Here is an 11,143-nt window from a genome sequence, read left to right as displayed (position 1 = left end):
AGCTGTGGACGCTCTAGTGACACCGTGGGTGTACCAGTCGGTTTATGTATTCCCTCCTCTGCCTCTCATACCAAGGGTACTGAGAATAATAAGAAAACGAGGAGGAAGAACGATACTCGTGGTTCCGGATGGGCCAAGAAGAGCTTGGTACCCAGAACTTACAGAAATAATATCAGAGGACCCATGGCCTCTACCGCTCAGACAGGATCTGCTACAGCAGGGGCCCTGTCTGTTCCAAGACTTACCGCGGCTGCGTTGGACGGCATGGCGGTTGAATTCCGGATCCTGAAGGAAAAGGGCATTCCGGAGGAAGTCATTCCTACGCTGATAAAAGCCAGGAAAGAAGTAACCGCAAATCATTATCACCGTATTTGGCGAAAATATGTTGCGTGGTGTGAGGCCAGGAAGGCCCCAACAGAGGAATTTCAGCTGGGTCGTTTTCTGCACTTCCTACAGTCGGGAGTGACAATGGGCCTAAAATTGGGTTCCATTAAGGTCCAGATTTCGGCTCTGTCGATTTTCTTCCAGAAAGAACTGGCTTCACTGCCTGAAGTTCAGACTTTTGTAAAGGGAGTGCTACATATTCAGCCCCCTTTTGTGCCTCCTGTGGCACCGTGGGATCTCAACGTGGTGTTGAGTTTCCTGAAATCACATTGGTTTGAGCCACTTAAAACTGTGGATTTGAAATATCTCACGTGGAAAGTGGTCATGTTATTGGCCTTGGCTTCGGCCAGGCGTGTGTCAGAATTGGCGGCTTTGTCATGTAAAAGCCCTTATCTGATTTTCCATATGGATAGGGCAGAATTGAGGACTCGTCCCCAGTTTCTCCCTAAGGTGGTATCAGCTTTTAACTTGAACCAACCTATTGTAGTGCCTGCGGCTACTAGGGACTTGGAAGATTCCAAGTTACTGGACGTAGTCAGGGCCTTAAAAAATTATATTTCCAGGACGGCTGGAGTCAGGAAAACTGACTCGCTTCTTATCCTGTAGGCACCCAACAAAATAGGTGCTCCTGCTTCTAAGCAGACTATTGCTCGCTGAATTTGTAGCACAATTCAGCTGGAGCATTCTGCGGCTGGATTGCCGCATCCTAAATCAGTGAAAGCCCATTCCACGAGAAAGTGGGCTCATCTTAGGCAGCTGCCCGAGGGGTCTCGGCTTTACAACTTTGCCGAGCTGCAACTTGGTCAGGGGCAAACACGTTTGCTAAATTCTACAAATTTGATACCCTGGCTGAGGAGGACCTTGAGTTCTCTCATTCGGTGCTGCAGAGTCATCCGCACTCTCCCGCCCGTGTGGGAGCTTTGGTATAATCCCCATGGTCCTTACGGAGTTCCCAGCATCCACTAGGACATCAGAGAAAATAAGATTTTACTCACCGGTAAATCTATTTCTCGTAGTCCGTAGTGGATGCTGGGCGCCCATCCCAAGTGCGGATTGTCTGCAATACTTGTATATAGTTATTGCCTAACTAAAGGGTTATTGTTGAGCCATCTGTTGAGAGGCTCTGTTATGTTTCATACTGTTAACTGGGTATAGTATCACGAGTTATACGGTGTGATTGGTGTGGCTGGTATGAGTCTTACCCGGGATTCAAAATCCTTCCTTATTGTGTCAGCTCTTCCGGGCACAGTATCCTAACTGAGGTCTGGAGGAGGGGCATAGAGGGAGGAGCCAGTGCACACCAGATAGTACCAAATCTTTTTTATAGAGTGCCCAGTCTCCTGCGGAGCCCGTCTATTCCCCATGGTCCTTACGGAGTTCCCAGCATCCACTACGGACTACGAGAAATAGATTTACCGGTGAGTAAAATCTTATTATTACACTGTAAGGGCTATATTCAATAGCTGTCAGGTCGCTTCTGACGGAAAGGACCCGACAGCTCTCTATTCAATGCCGGGCCAAACCCGACAGGTTTGGTCTGGTCCTGACAGTGTCAATCCGACTTTTTTAAAAGTCGGATTGACATTGTTGGAAACTGGGCTAAAACCTGTCGGATTTGGCCGCACTTCCGACTGTACACGCGGCTCAAGCCGCCGATCCACGTGTATTCTGACAAGTCGGATTTCCCGACTTATCGGAAAAAAGCTGCCAGTAACGAATAGGTCGGAACCCCTTCTGACCGCAATCAGTCAGAAGTTGCTGTCTTTCTGACAAGACGGCAGCTTCCGACTCTTATTGAATACACCCCTAAGTCTTTTGCATTTTCCTTCTTTTTCCGCTTGTTTTGTTTGTACTGTTTACTCTTTTGTTCTTTGTAAGGCACTGCAGAACCCTTGTGATGCCACATAAAATAAAACAATTAGATATATGTGTGTGTGTACGTGGTGTGAACTAATTCTTTGATCTCCCATTGAACATTGTTTTAATGTTCTGTCACCCTGGTATGATTACTCTTTATTTAGCCCTTCCGGCGCTGCGTACACCTTGCGGCACATTAAAAATAAAAGATAACAATAATAATAATAAAAATAATAATAATAATGCCATGATTTCAAAAAAGAAAACCAAAAAATATATTTTAAGCAAATACAAACCAAAAATGATTCCATGATGCAGTATGGTCAGATGTATTTAAACACATTTAAAATGAGCATATCATCATTAATATGTTGTGCATTGTAAAAGACGTCCCTATCATTGAGATGTGTGCTATTTAAGTTCAACAGAGCAGATGACTAAAGAATTACCTAATACTAACTCCCCGCTGCATTCCATTTACATATGTTTTAAGAGAAATATTTTGTCTGGACTACTTTAAATATAAATGACCTAAAACTGCCCAAACACAGTAAAACTTTGGCTGGGTAGTCTGTCTAGAAAGAAATCACATTGAAAAAAAATGTGAAAATTATTCTGCTCATTAAAGAGTTAAACACATCTCCTTTCACCAAGAGAATAACAAGTGTACAATGTCTACAATTTGTGTGTTTTTTTTAATACAGTCAATTGGGTATAAAAGCAGGCCAGCAACCGGAAGCAAAATAAACAGGACTGAGTCAAAACAAATAAAAAACAATTAAACGGAAAAGTTATAAAGGAACTTTTGTTTAACCATTTCCTTGTTCTGAAAGAAGTTCTACATTTTGTAATTCAGTTCAATGACAATGATTACCTCGCAAGTTTAGTACAACACATGAAGTACAGGATTCCTGCTATCCTCCAGAAAGGACCAAAGCAGCGCAGATAGCTAATTAAACTGCAAATTCCGTAAGGCTTTGGCTCTGCTGCAATAAATAAATATATCAATAAATCTTCTCTGATGATTATCTCATAGACGTTGAGAACCCTACTGCTGACATTATGTAACAGACAACACATACTTATTGTTTAGGAGGATCTTAAATAACATTTCCGGTACAAGGTTTCCTTGCAAGGGTTTAGCAGATTTGAGTTTTCCTTGTTTTCCCAAAAATAGTATTCAGCCAGCCCTTAGATTTATGACCCTTCCCAGTCTCTCTTTCAGCCAATCAGAGGCAAATCCACAAGGAGGGGGATTATACTTGTAAGGGAGCGTGTGAATTTTTCACATGCACAAAAGAGGCAGAGTGAAATGAACACATGGGACGGCACGAACATATCAACTTAATGATCTGAAAGCTTTATTGTTCTAAACTTTGTACTAGTAATAGTATTAATAATAATAATAATAATAATAATAATACTGTGTCCATGACAGTTAATTGTTAACACACACAGGTTTTGGCTGTACCTTCTGAGACAGTGAATGCAGTCACTGTCATACCAAAAAATTTCGACACCATATTTGTCTTTTGAGGTATTCTGCACTGCGCCAGCTTTTTTTTGAGCGTCTCTCATTCAGGGGCGTTGGATTTATTTCATTTGTTTTCTAAACTGGGAACAATATATAGGGGGTCATTCCGACCTGTTTGTACGCAGCGGTTCTTTGCGGCGCGAACGGTTTGGAACTGCGGCTGTGCGGAGCTCGCATTGCGCATGCGCGTCATTGCCCAGCGACAGCCTCGCCGGGCATTGATGCCAGGACCGATAAAAGCGATCGCAGGCGCGATCGCAAGAAGATTGACAGCGGGAAGGAGGATCGGGGTGTCTACTCACCGTTTCCCGGGCGTGGTAAGTCGAACGCAGGCGTGTCCAGGCGTTTGGAGGGCTGATGTCTAAAGTCACAGCCGGGACCTTCATCGCTGGATCCGTCGCACTGGTAAGTAGCTGCAGGGCTAGTCTTGTTTTGCTTGAAACGTTTTTAGCATAGCAGGGCTGCACAAGCGATCGCAGCCCTGCTATGCTAAAATACACTTCCCCATAGGAGGCGTCAGGTTGATCGCACGAGCAGCAAAAAGTTGCTACATGCAATCAACTCGGAATGACCACCATTGCGAGGAGATAAAGTGGACGGACATAAAGCACCAGTCGATCAGCTCCTATCTGCCATGTTAAAGGCTGGGTTGAGAAAAATGACAGTTAGGAGCGGATTAGCTGGTACTTTATCTCCATGCACTTTACCTCCATCCAAGGCTTAGTAAATATTTGATGAAAAACACTTGTTGGCTTACATATATCAGGCATTAATAAACAGCTTAAAAATCATAATTTGACACCTTTGAAAAACCTCCAGAACTTTCATTACAGCCAATGACAGCCCTCTATATGGTCCTGCTATGTCAGGTGTCACTCTTTTAGGGTCCAGGATGGCTTCCCCACATTCTCATGCACTTCTCTAAGATCACATTTTGTAGAACAGTCGCACAACCTCGCCGCGACTACAGCAAATTGGCATTTCTAATTGGAATTCACATTTCTTGGGTGCACGCATTTGTACGATACATGTGAGTTTCATGAACCAAACACGCTTTTTCAGACTCGCACCCAATTGGATTGACCCCTTAATATACACACTCCTCCTCCTGCAGGTGGCAAGTGATTGCAGCCGTTCAGAAGCGGGAGTGGAGCGATTGCTTCTATTTCCCAAAACGGGGGTGTATTACCTTCATTTTGGGGGAGTGATGAGTCCAGGATCTCTGGCAGAAGATATAGATTTGCTGGCCTCTTGGTAGGAGCTGTGTGCGGCCGGCTGGCGTGACCCAATGTGCCAGGCCACGCAGCCGGCTGATGGTGTCACAGGTGAGCTGTTCATGGTCATCCTACCGTTTAGGCATGCTGGGCATCTGCCCAGGGCCCCACCTTCCTAGGGGATTCTGAGCAGGGGTGTGTGGTGGTCACACAATCATAGCGAAAAGGCAGCATTCTCTTCCTGCCTCCCAGCCAGTGAATGGCTATCAGCATGCTAATTGGTGGATGGCTGGAGCTATCCACCAATCAAAGTGCAGACAGCCATTCACTGTATGGAAGCATGCAGAGAAATGGCGCAGGGCTGCAGAGGGGGCATGTTATGATTTTTCTTTACTTGGTTCTCGTGTATGGGTGTGTAGGGGCTCCAATACATTGCTAACAATGCTGTTAAGACAACACTGGATCACAAATACATGCAGAAGCCACCTAGTTATACCAGCCGCCTCCTGCTGCATTACCATAGTAATGCATCCTCCAACCACATCTGGATCAGGTCTAAGATGCAGCACTCACGCACCTATTTGCGACTACGGACACATAACGCGCCGCATGCGCACACAATGTTTTGCGATTGAGGCGCAGTCAGCAGGAAAATGGAGATGGTAAATTAATAACCATTACACTGTCAGTGACACTAATTGGGTTTGCAGCGTCTTTTCTTTTCGTGGCTGGCCAGGTATCTACAATAGTGTACTGAAATACATACAGGTATGTGCACAATAATCTAATATAGGAATCACTGCTGGGTTGTAAATAAATCACATTTTATTCTAAATACACATTAATTTACATAAATATTATGTCTGTAAGGTAGAGACAGGGCCTGAGCATAAAATAAAGTTAAGCTGAACATGTTTTTCGTTGTGTATGACATATATGAATGTCACACTGAGGCATGGCACCTAAAGTTGTGTTGTTGTGTCAGATACAACAGAAGAACAGGAGCTTGGCCATACCACCCAACCGCCAGATGTAGGAGGGACAGTCCTGGGTTGAATGGACAATCTCATCACCCTGAGGAGCAGGGCAGTTGGGTGGGGCCCCTTCCATGCTGGCCCAACAAGCTGAAGGTGTCCCTGGTTTGAAACTTACTAGCTGTTACTTGATTTCTACTGCTGGAGGAGAGGTCCTGGTGGGAAGTGTTGATGGCCTGGAGCTATAATCACGTCATGGTGGCCCTACCTCTTGGTAGTCATTAACCGTGATTTGTGTTATCAATCCTCCGGTGCATCGACATGGGAATTGGACAGGTTTGGTGAGTCTGCCAGTACAGCTCTCTTAAATTCAGGAATCTTCCAAAGTATACATTACAGGGGTGATATTAGGGGGGCAGAGGAGGGGCCCCTAGTGTTCTGGAAGCGCTGGCCAGGCCCTCGGGGGGATGTGACACCCCCCAATGTGATGTGGTTATGCCCCTCTTATCCATACTCGGCCACAAAGTGTTTGTGCACACCAGACCCACACCAAGGGTACAAAATTGTATGTGTGTGTTGGGGGGGCGATGGGGTGGCACAGTTGCAACACCGCTGGCACTGGTACCTAACGTGTATGAACTCTTCAGAGGTGTCGGAAATATTTTTAAGTTGTCTCCGACCTCCTCTAATTTCTGGTGCACACTGACATCATGTACTGTATACTGTGGGAGTGGGCGATGGTTTGCCCAGTGGGCAGACGTGCCCTGGTACCATACTGGCATGCACTCACTGCCTGATTAGGAATGTCTACCACTTAGATAGTATCAGCTGATACGAAGCACTGGAGTAAAACACTGTAATAAAGGCCTAATTCAGGTTCAGTTGCAGTTTTACTAAAATAGCAAAACTTCAACTGCTTACAATCACATGCTGGGGGCCGCCCAGCATACTAATTGCCAACCAGCGATGCGATCGCAATTCAATTGCGATCGCATCGCAGACCCGGCAAATAGAGATAGCCAGATACAAAATGATTTGGTGGGTGTGGAAGAGCCCACATCTTACCAAACAGAAGAAATTCCTATATTTGGAGCACTCTTTTGATGATTAGATATGTGAAAAAGATGAAAACTGTCTATAATTAAAACTTAGCTTTTATTTATCCAATACTTAACTAAAATGAAATAACAGGGGTATACTAGACGTATCAATTGATTATTCCCCTTTTAAACAGTGGTAAAAATATGAATAAATCAAGAAGAGCAAATGTTATCGTCTTGAAATTATTTATATATTTTGCTCAAAAATGGGTGATAAGAAAAATGATAGTAATCTATCAAACTTATCCAATAAGCAGCAGTAATCACAGAAATTAATGACAAAAAATGATAGTAATCTATCAAAAATATCCTGTGAGCAGCAGAGATGATATTGGTGATATAAAGTCTATGCAATCAGAAAGTTTATAGATAAATTCTAATTCAATATCTCATATAAGATCACATCTGATAATAGCTGTTTAGATTACACCTGGCAGATAAATGCTGCTATACATGTGAGATCAGCTTCTCCCCATATTTCACAATGTTAATCTGTGTTTTGACATCTCTTCCATGTCAAAAAGAAAGTACTCTCCATGTCTGTTAGAAAATGCATAGTTACAATTAAGTTTTACTGCAACACTCTGTCTCCAAAATGATTCATTTGTATCTTGAATGAAAGGCTGACACACTAATGTTGTTGTTAGGTATAATCTAACAAATGCAAAAAAAGAGAAAAAACGGAATTGTGCTGGCATGGATAGTAGAAAATTAGATAGTGACACTCTAGTCTGCTAGTCCCATCTGCTGTCTAACCTCATCCATGAGCGGAGGAAAGATGAGAGTAGGACCGTCGACTGCGTCACGGAAAAAAGGTAGAACTGGCACACTGGCTAGAGACCCCAACGTGGTGTTAGATGGGCCCTGATGCTTATGAGCCTTGCAGGGTCCTAAATGCGCCACTTGGGTCCGAGCCAGAGTCCGAAAATGAAATGAAAAGGCCCACAGTAATAGGCTAGATCATAATTGTGTTAATAAAACTGCATCACTTAAACACATTTAAATTGTGCAGTGAGATTGCACAGAAAAGACCTGCTCCTAATGAAAAACATGGCAGTTGCTGGAAAACAATTGATATTATCTTAATAGGCACAAATTAAAACAAAATCACAGGTATTTATTTCCACAATAATTGCGCCTTGTTTGTTGCCATGTTTTATATACGTTGGTACTTATTATTTTATCAAGATTGCATACAAGTGGCTGGTCAAATGTGAAACTATAACTCTGAAAGGCGAAAGATAATCGGCACTCCAGTTCACTGATCACATCTGCTGTCTGACCTCATCATTGGAGCGGAGGACAGATGAGAGTGGGATCGTGGGTTGTGCCGTGGAAAGAAAGACAGCGGACGGCAGCTTGAGAAGCCGTGTGTGGTGTTAGGCGAACCCTGTTGCCACTTGCCTTGCAGGGTCCGGATGCGCCACCGGAGACCAGGTGTCCGTCCGTGAAGGTGAGAGTTGACAGGAAGAGAGAGGATGTGGGGAGTGTCGGGTGAGTGAGTCTGACCCGTAGGTTATTGTACATTACCACTCGCGATCTCCCCGAACTCGATGGATCATTGCCGCTCAGCCGTTCTGAATAACTGCTGTTGGTCACGGCTCCTCCTGCAGTGAGGAGTCCGTGCGTGAGGCCGTTAGTTGACGTACGTTTCACCACCTGGGCTTGCTCACAAGTTTTGCCAAATAGAGATAGCCCCCTGCATACGCAGTCAGGCTGCATATGCAGGCGCAGCATAGCCATGTTTTTCCCCGCAGTGACAGCGTCTGATGTTTCGCGGCTGCCGCTAAAACTGTCCGGACACGACTGCATTGTCCAAAACAACCCCCCCTAACGCTGCGTCGCCGCCCCTCAATCACAGTATGATCTCATCTTTCCGGAATGGACATGAGGTGACATAATGAAGACCTCGCAGATAGGTTAATAGATATTTAAAAAATATGTATATGAAACACAAAAAGTGTATCACATATATATACAGTATAGATTTCCGGTGCAACAGTATCAGAAAATCAACAATTATAAAATCATTAATAGCTGTGCTGATAACTAAAAGTAATTATATGCAGCTCCCAAACAGTAGTCAGAAATTAATCAACAAGGCTAGAGAACAAATAAATATATAAAAGAGAGCACATTACAATGAACACATTTATTATACAATAGATTCTACAATAAAACACAAACAGATCATCCTTAATGCTGGATATAGTATCCGATTAAGTATTTGCAGTCCGAGCCCCAGTGATGATAAAAACTCATACCTCCCAACTATCCCGAATCCAGCTGGACTGTCCCGCTATTCGGAGACTGTCCCGTTGTCCCTCCCGCGGGCAGCAGTGTCCCACGGATCGGGGGGGGGGGGGGGGGAGGCAGTCAGTTGGGCTGGCTTTGATAGTATATGGAAAACAGTATTAATAATTAACACTATAGATGGTGTAGATTGTATTGCCCAGTGTTTCCCAACCTCGGCCCTCAAGGCGTACTAACAGTCCGGCTTTTAGTGATATCTATGCTTGAGCACAGATAGTTAAATAAAAATAACTGAGGGACTAGTTAAGTCACCTGTGCTCACATATGGGTGTCCTTAAAACCTTGAGAACCGTGGTTGGGAACCCCTGGTATAGGCTGTATCAAACATACTTAACTAATATAAGTCAGGAAAAAGGTTTACTTTTCATAATACACAAACACACATAATAGAACCATGATATAGAGAAGGTATAGAAAGCGAATATGGCGCCAATAGCAAAAGCAGCTACCCCCTTGCACCAATGGTATTCCCTTGTACCGATGTGAAATGGTGAGTATATAGAGTAAGTGCAATAGGGTGCGCTAAATGCGTAAATAACATATATAATATAGTTATCTCTTGTGTGCTGAATTCAAAAGTGATACTTCCCTTAAGTATCAGATGTGACCTTGCAGCAGGAGAGTGGAGCATTCACTGAACCTTAAACAGGTGAAAGGCTGACCAGACGATTGGGACGTAGACGAGGGAACCCGGTTCCGGAGCCAGTTACCCTAAGGTCACATCTGAAACGGCCACTTAACACTTTCATCTGGTAGTCCTCCACCTTTATTACCCTCCATTTGGGTGAAAACGTTTTTTAACAAATCAGATCTGCATTTTATGTGTGTTTTTTATGTTTTATTTTGTATTGGATTGTTCACTATATTAAATCTTGCCCTATTTAAATATACTACACTATATGCTTTTTATCAATTTTTTTTACATGTGGAACGAATTCAAGAACATATGCATATAGGGAGTATTAAGGGAAGTATCACTTTTGAATTCAGCACACAAGAGATAATTATATTATATATGTTATTTACGCATTTAGCGCACCCTATTGCACTTACACATAATAGAACCAGTAGGAGACAGAACTGCACTTTCTAAGCAGAAATTCTCCCACCTCATAGAAAGATGCCCTTATCTTCTTCCTGGCAGCTGCTCTCTGGTCCAGTGCACTGGTTGAGCACTCACACACACAAAGCAAACTTGGTAGAATAAGCAGCTGCTGCTGGGCACGTGCAGCAGCTCTGCTATGTCCCTTAATCTGCATGTTGTGGCGGCAGCTCTAGTAATTGTATTACATACCGCTATTACATGGTCAGAATTTGAGCCACTTGCTAAGAGGAGGGGGGGGGGTTCCAAGCAACCGGAAACCCCCATCCTCCCTGCCCTGCGTATGCCTATGTAATGTACTGTGTTTAATACCGTAGTACCAGAAAGGATTAAAAAATATTTTTTTAGCTTCCGTTAATCTATACTACATTACTTTAATCCTGGACAGCGTTTTGCTGTGCGTAGTATAGCTTTCTCTAACATAAACAGATTTTAGTTATTGCTTGAAACTTATTTTGCCAAGACAGCCCAGTATTCCGCCTGAAATCTTTATCTTGCAATATTCATTTAACTATCATCTGGATTGCTAATTAACCAAAATCATTAGGGCAAACAGGAAAAGGATCCTATAATTGTTTTGCTTCCTGTAGTGGGGCCCATGAGGTAGGAGATTCTGTGGCCTGAGTGGTTTCGGGTCACATGGGTTTCACAGTTTTTCATTTAAA

This window comes from Pseudophryne corroboree, chromosome 5 (genome assembly GCF_028390025.1).
Source record: "Pseudophryne corroboree isolate aPseCor3 chromosome 5, aPseCor3.hap2, whole genome shotgun sequence".
Classification (NCBI taxonomy): Eukaryota; Metazoa; Chordata; class Amphibia; order Anura; family Myobatrachidae; genus Pseudophryne; species Pseudophryne corroboree.
The sequence above is the reverse complement of the archived record's forward strand: the minus strand, read 5'-3'. Positions refer to the sequence as shown.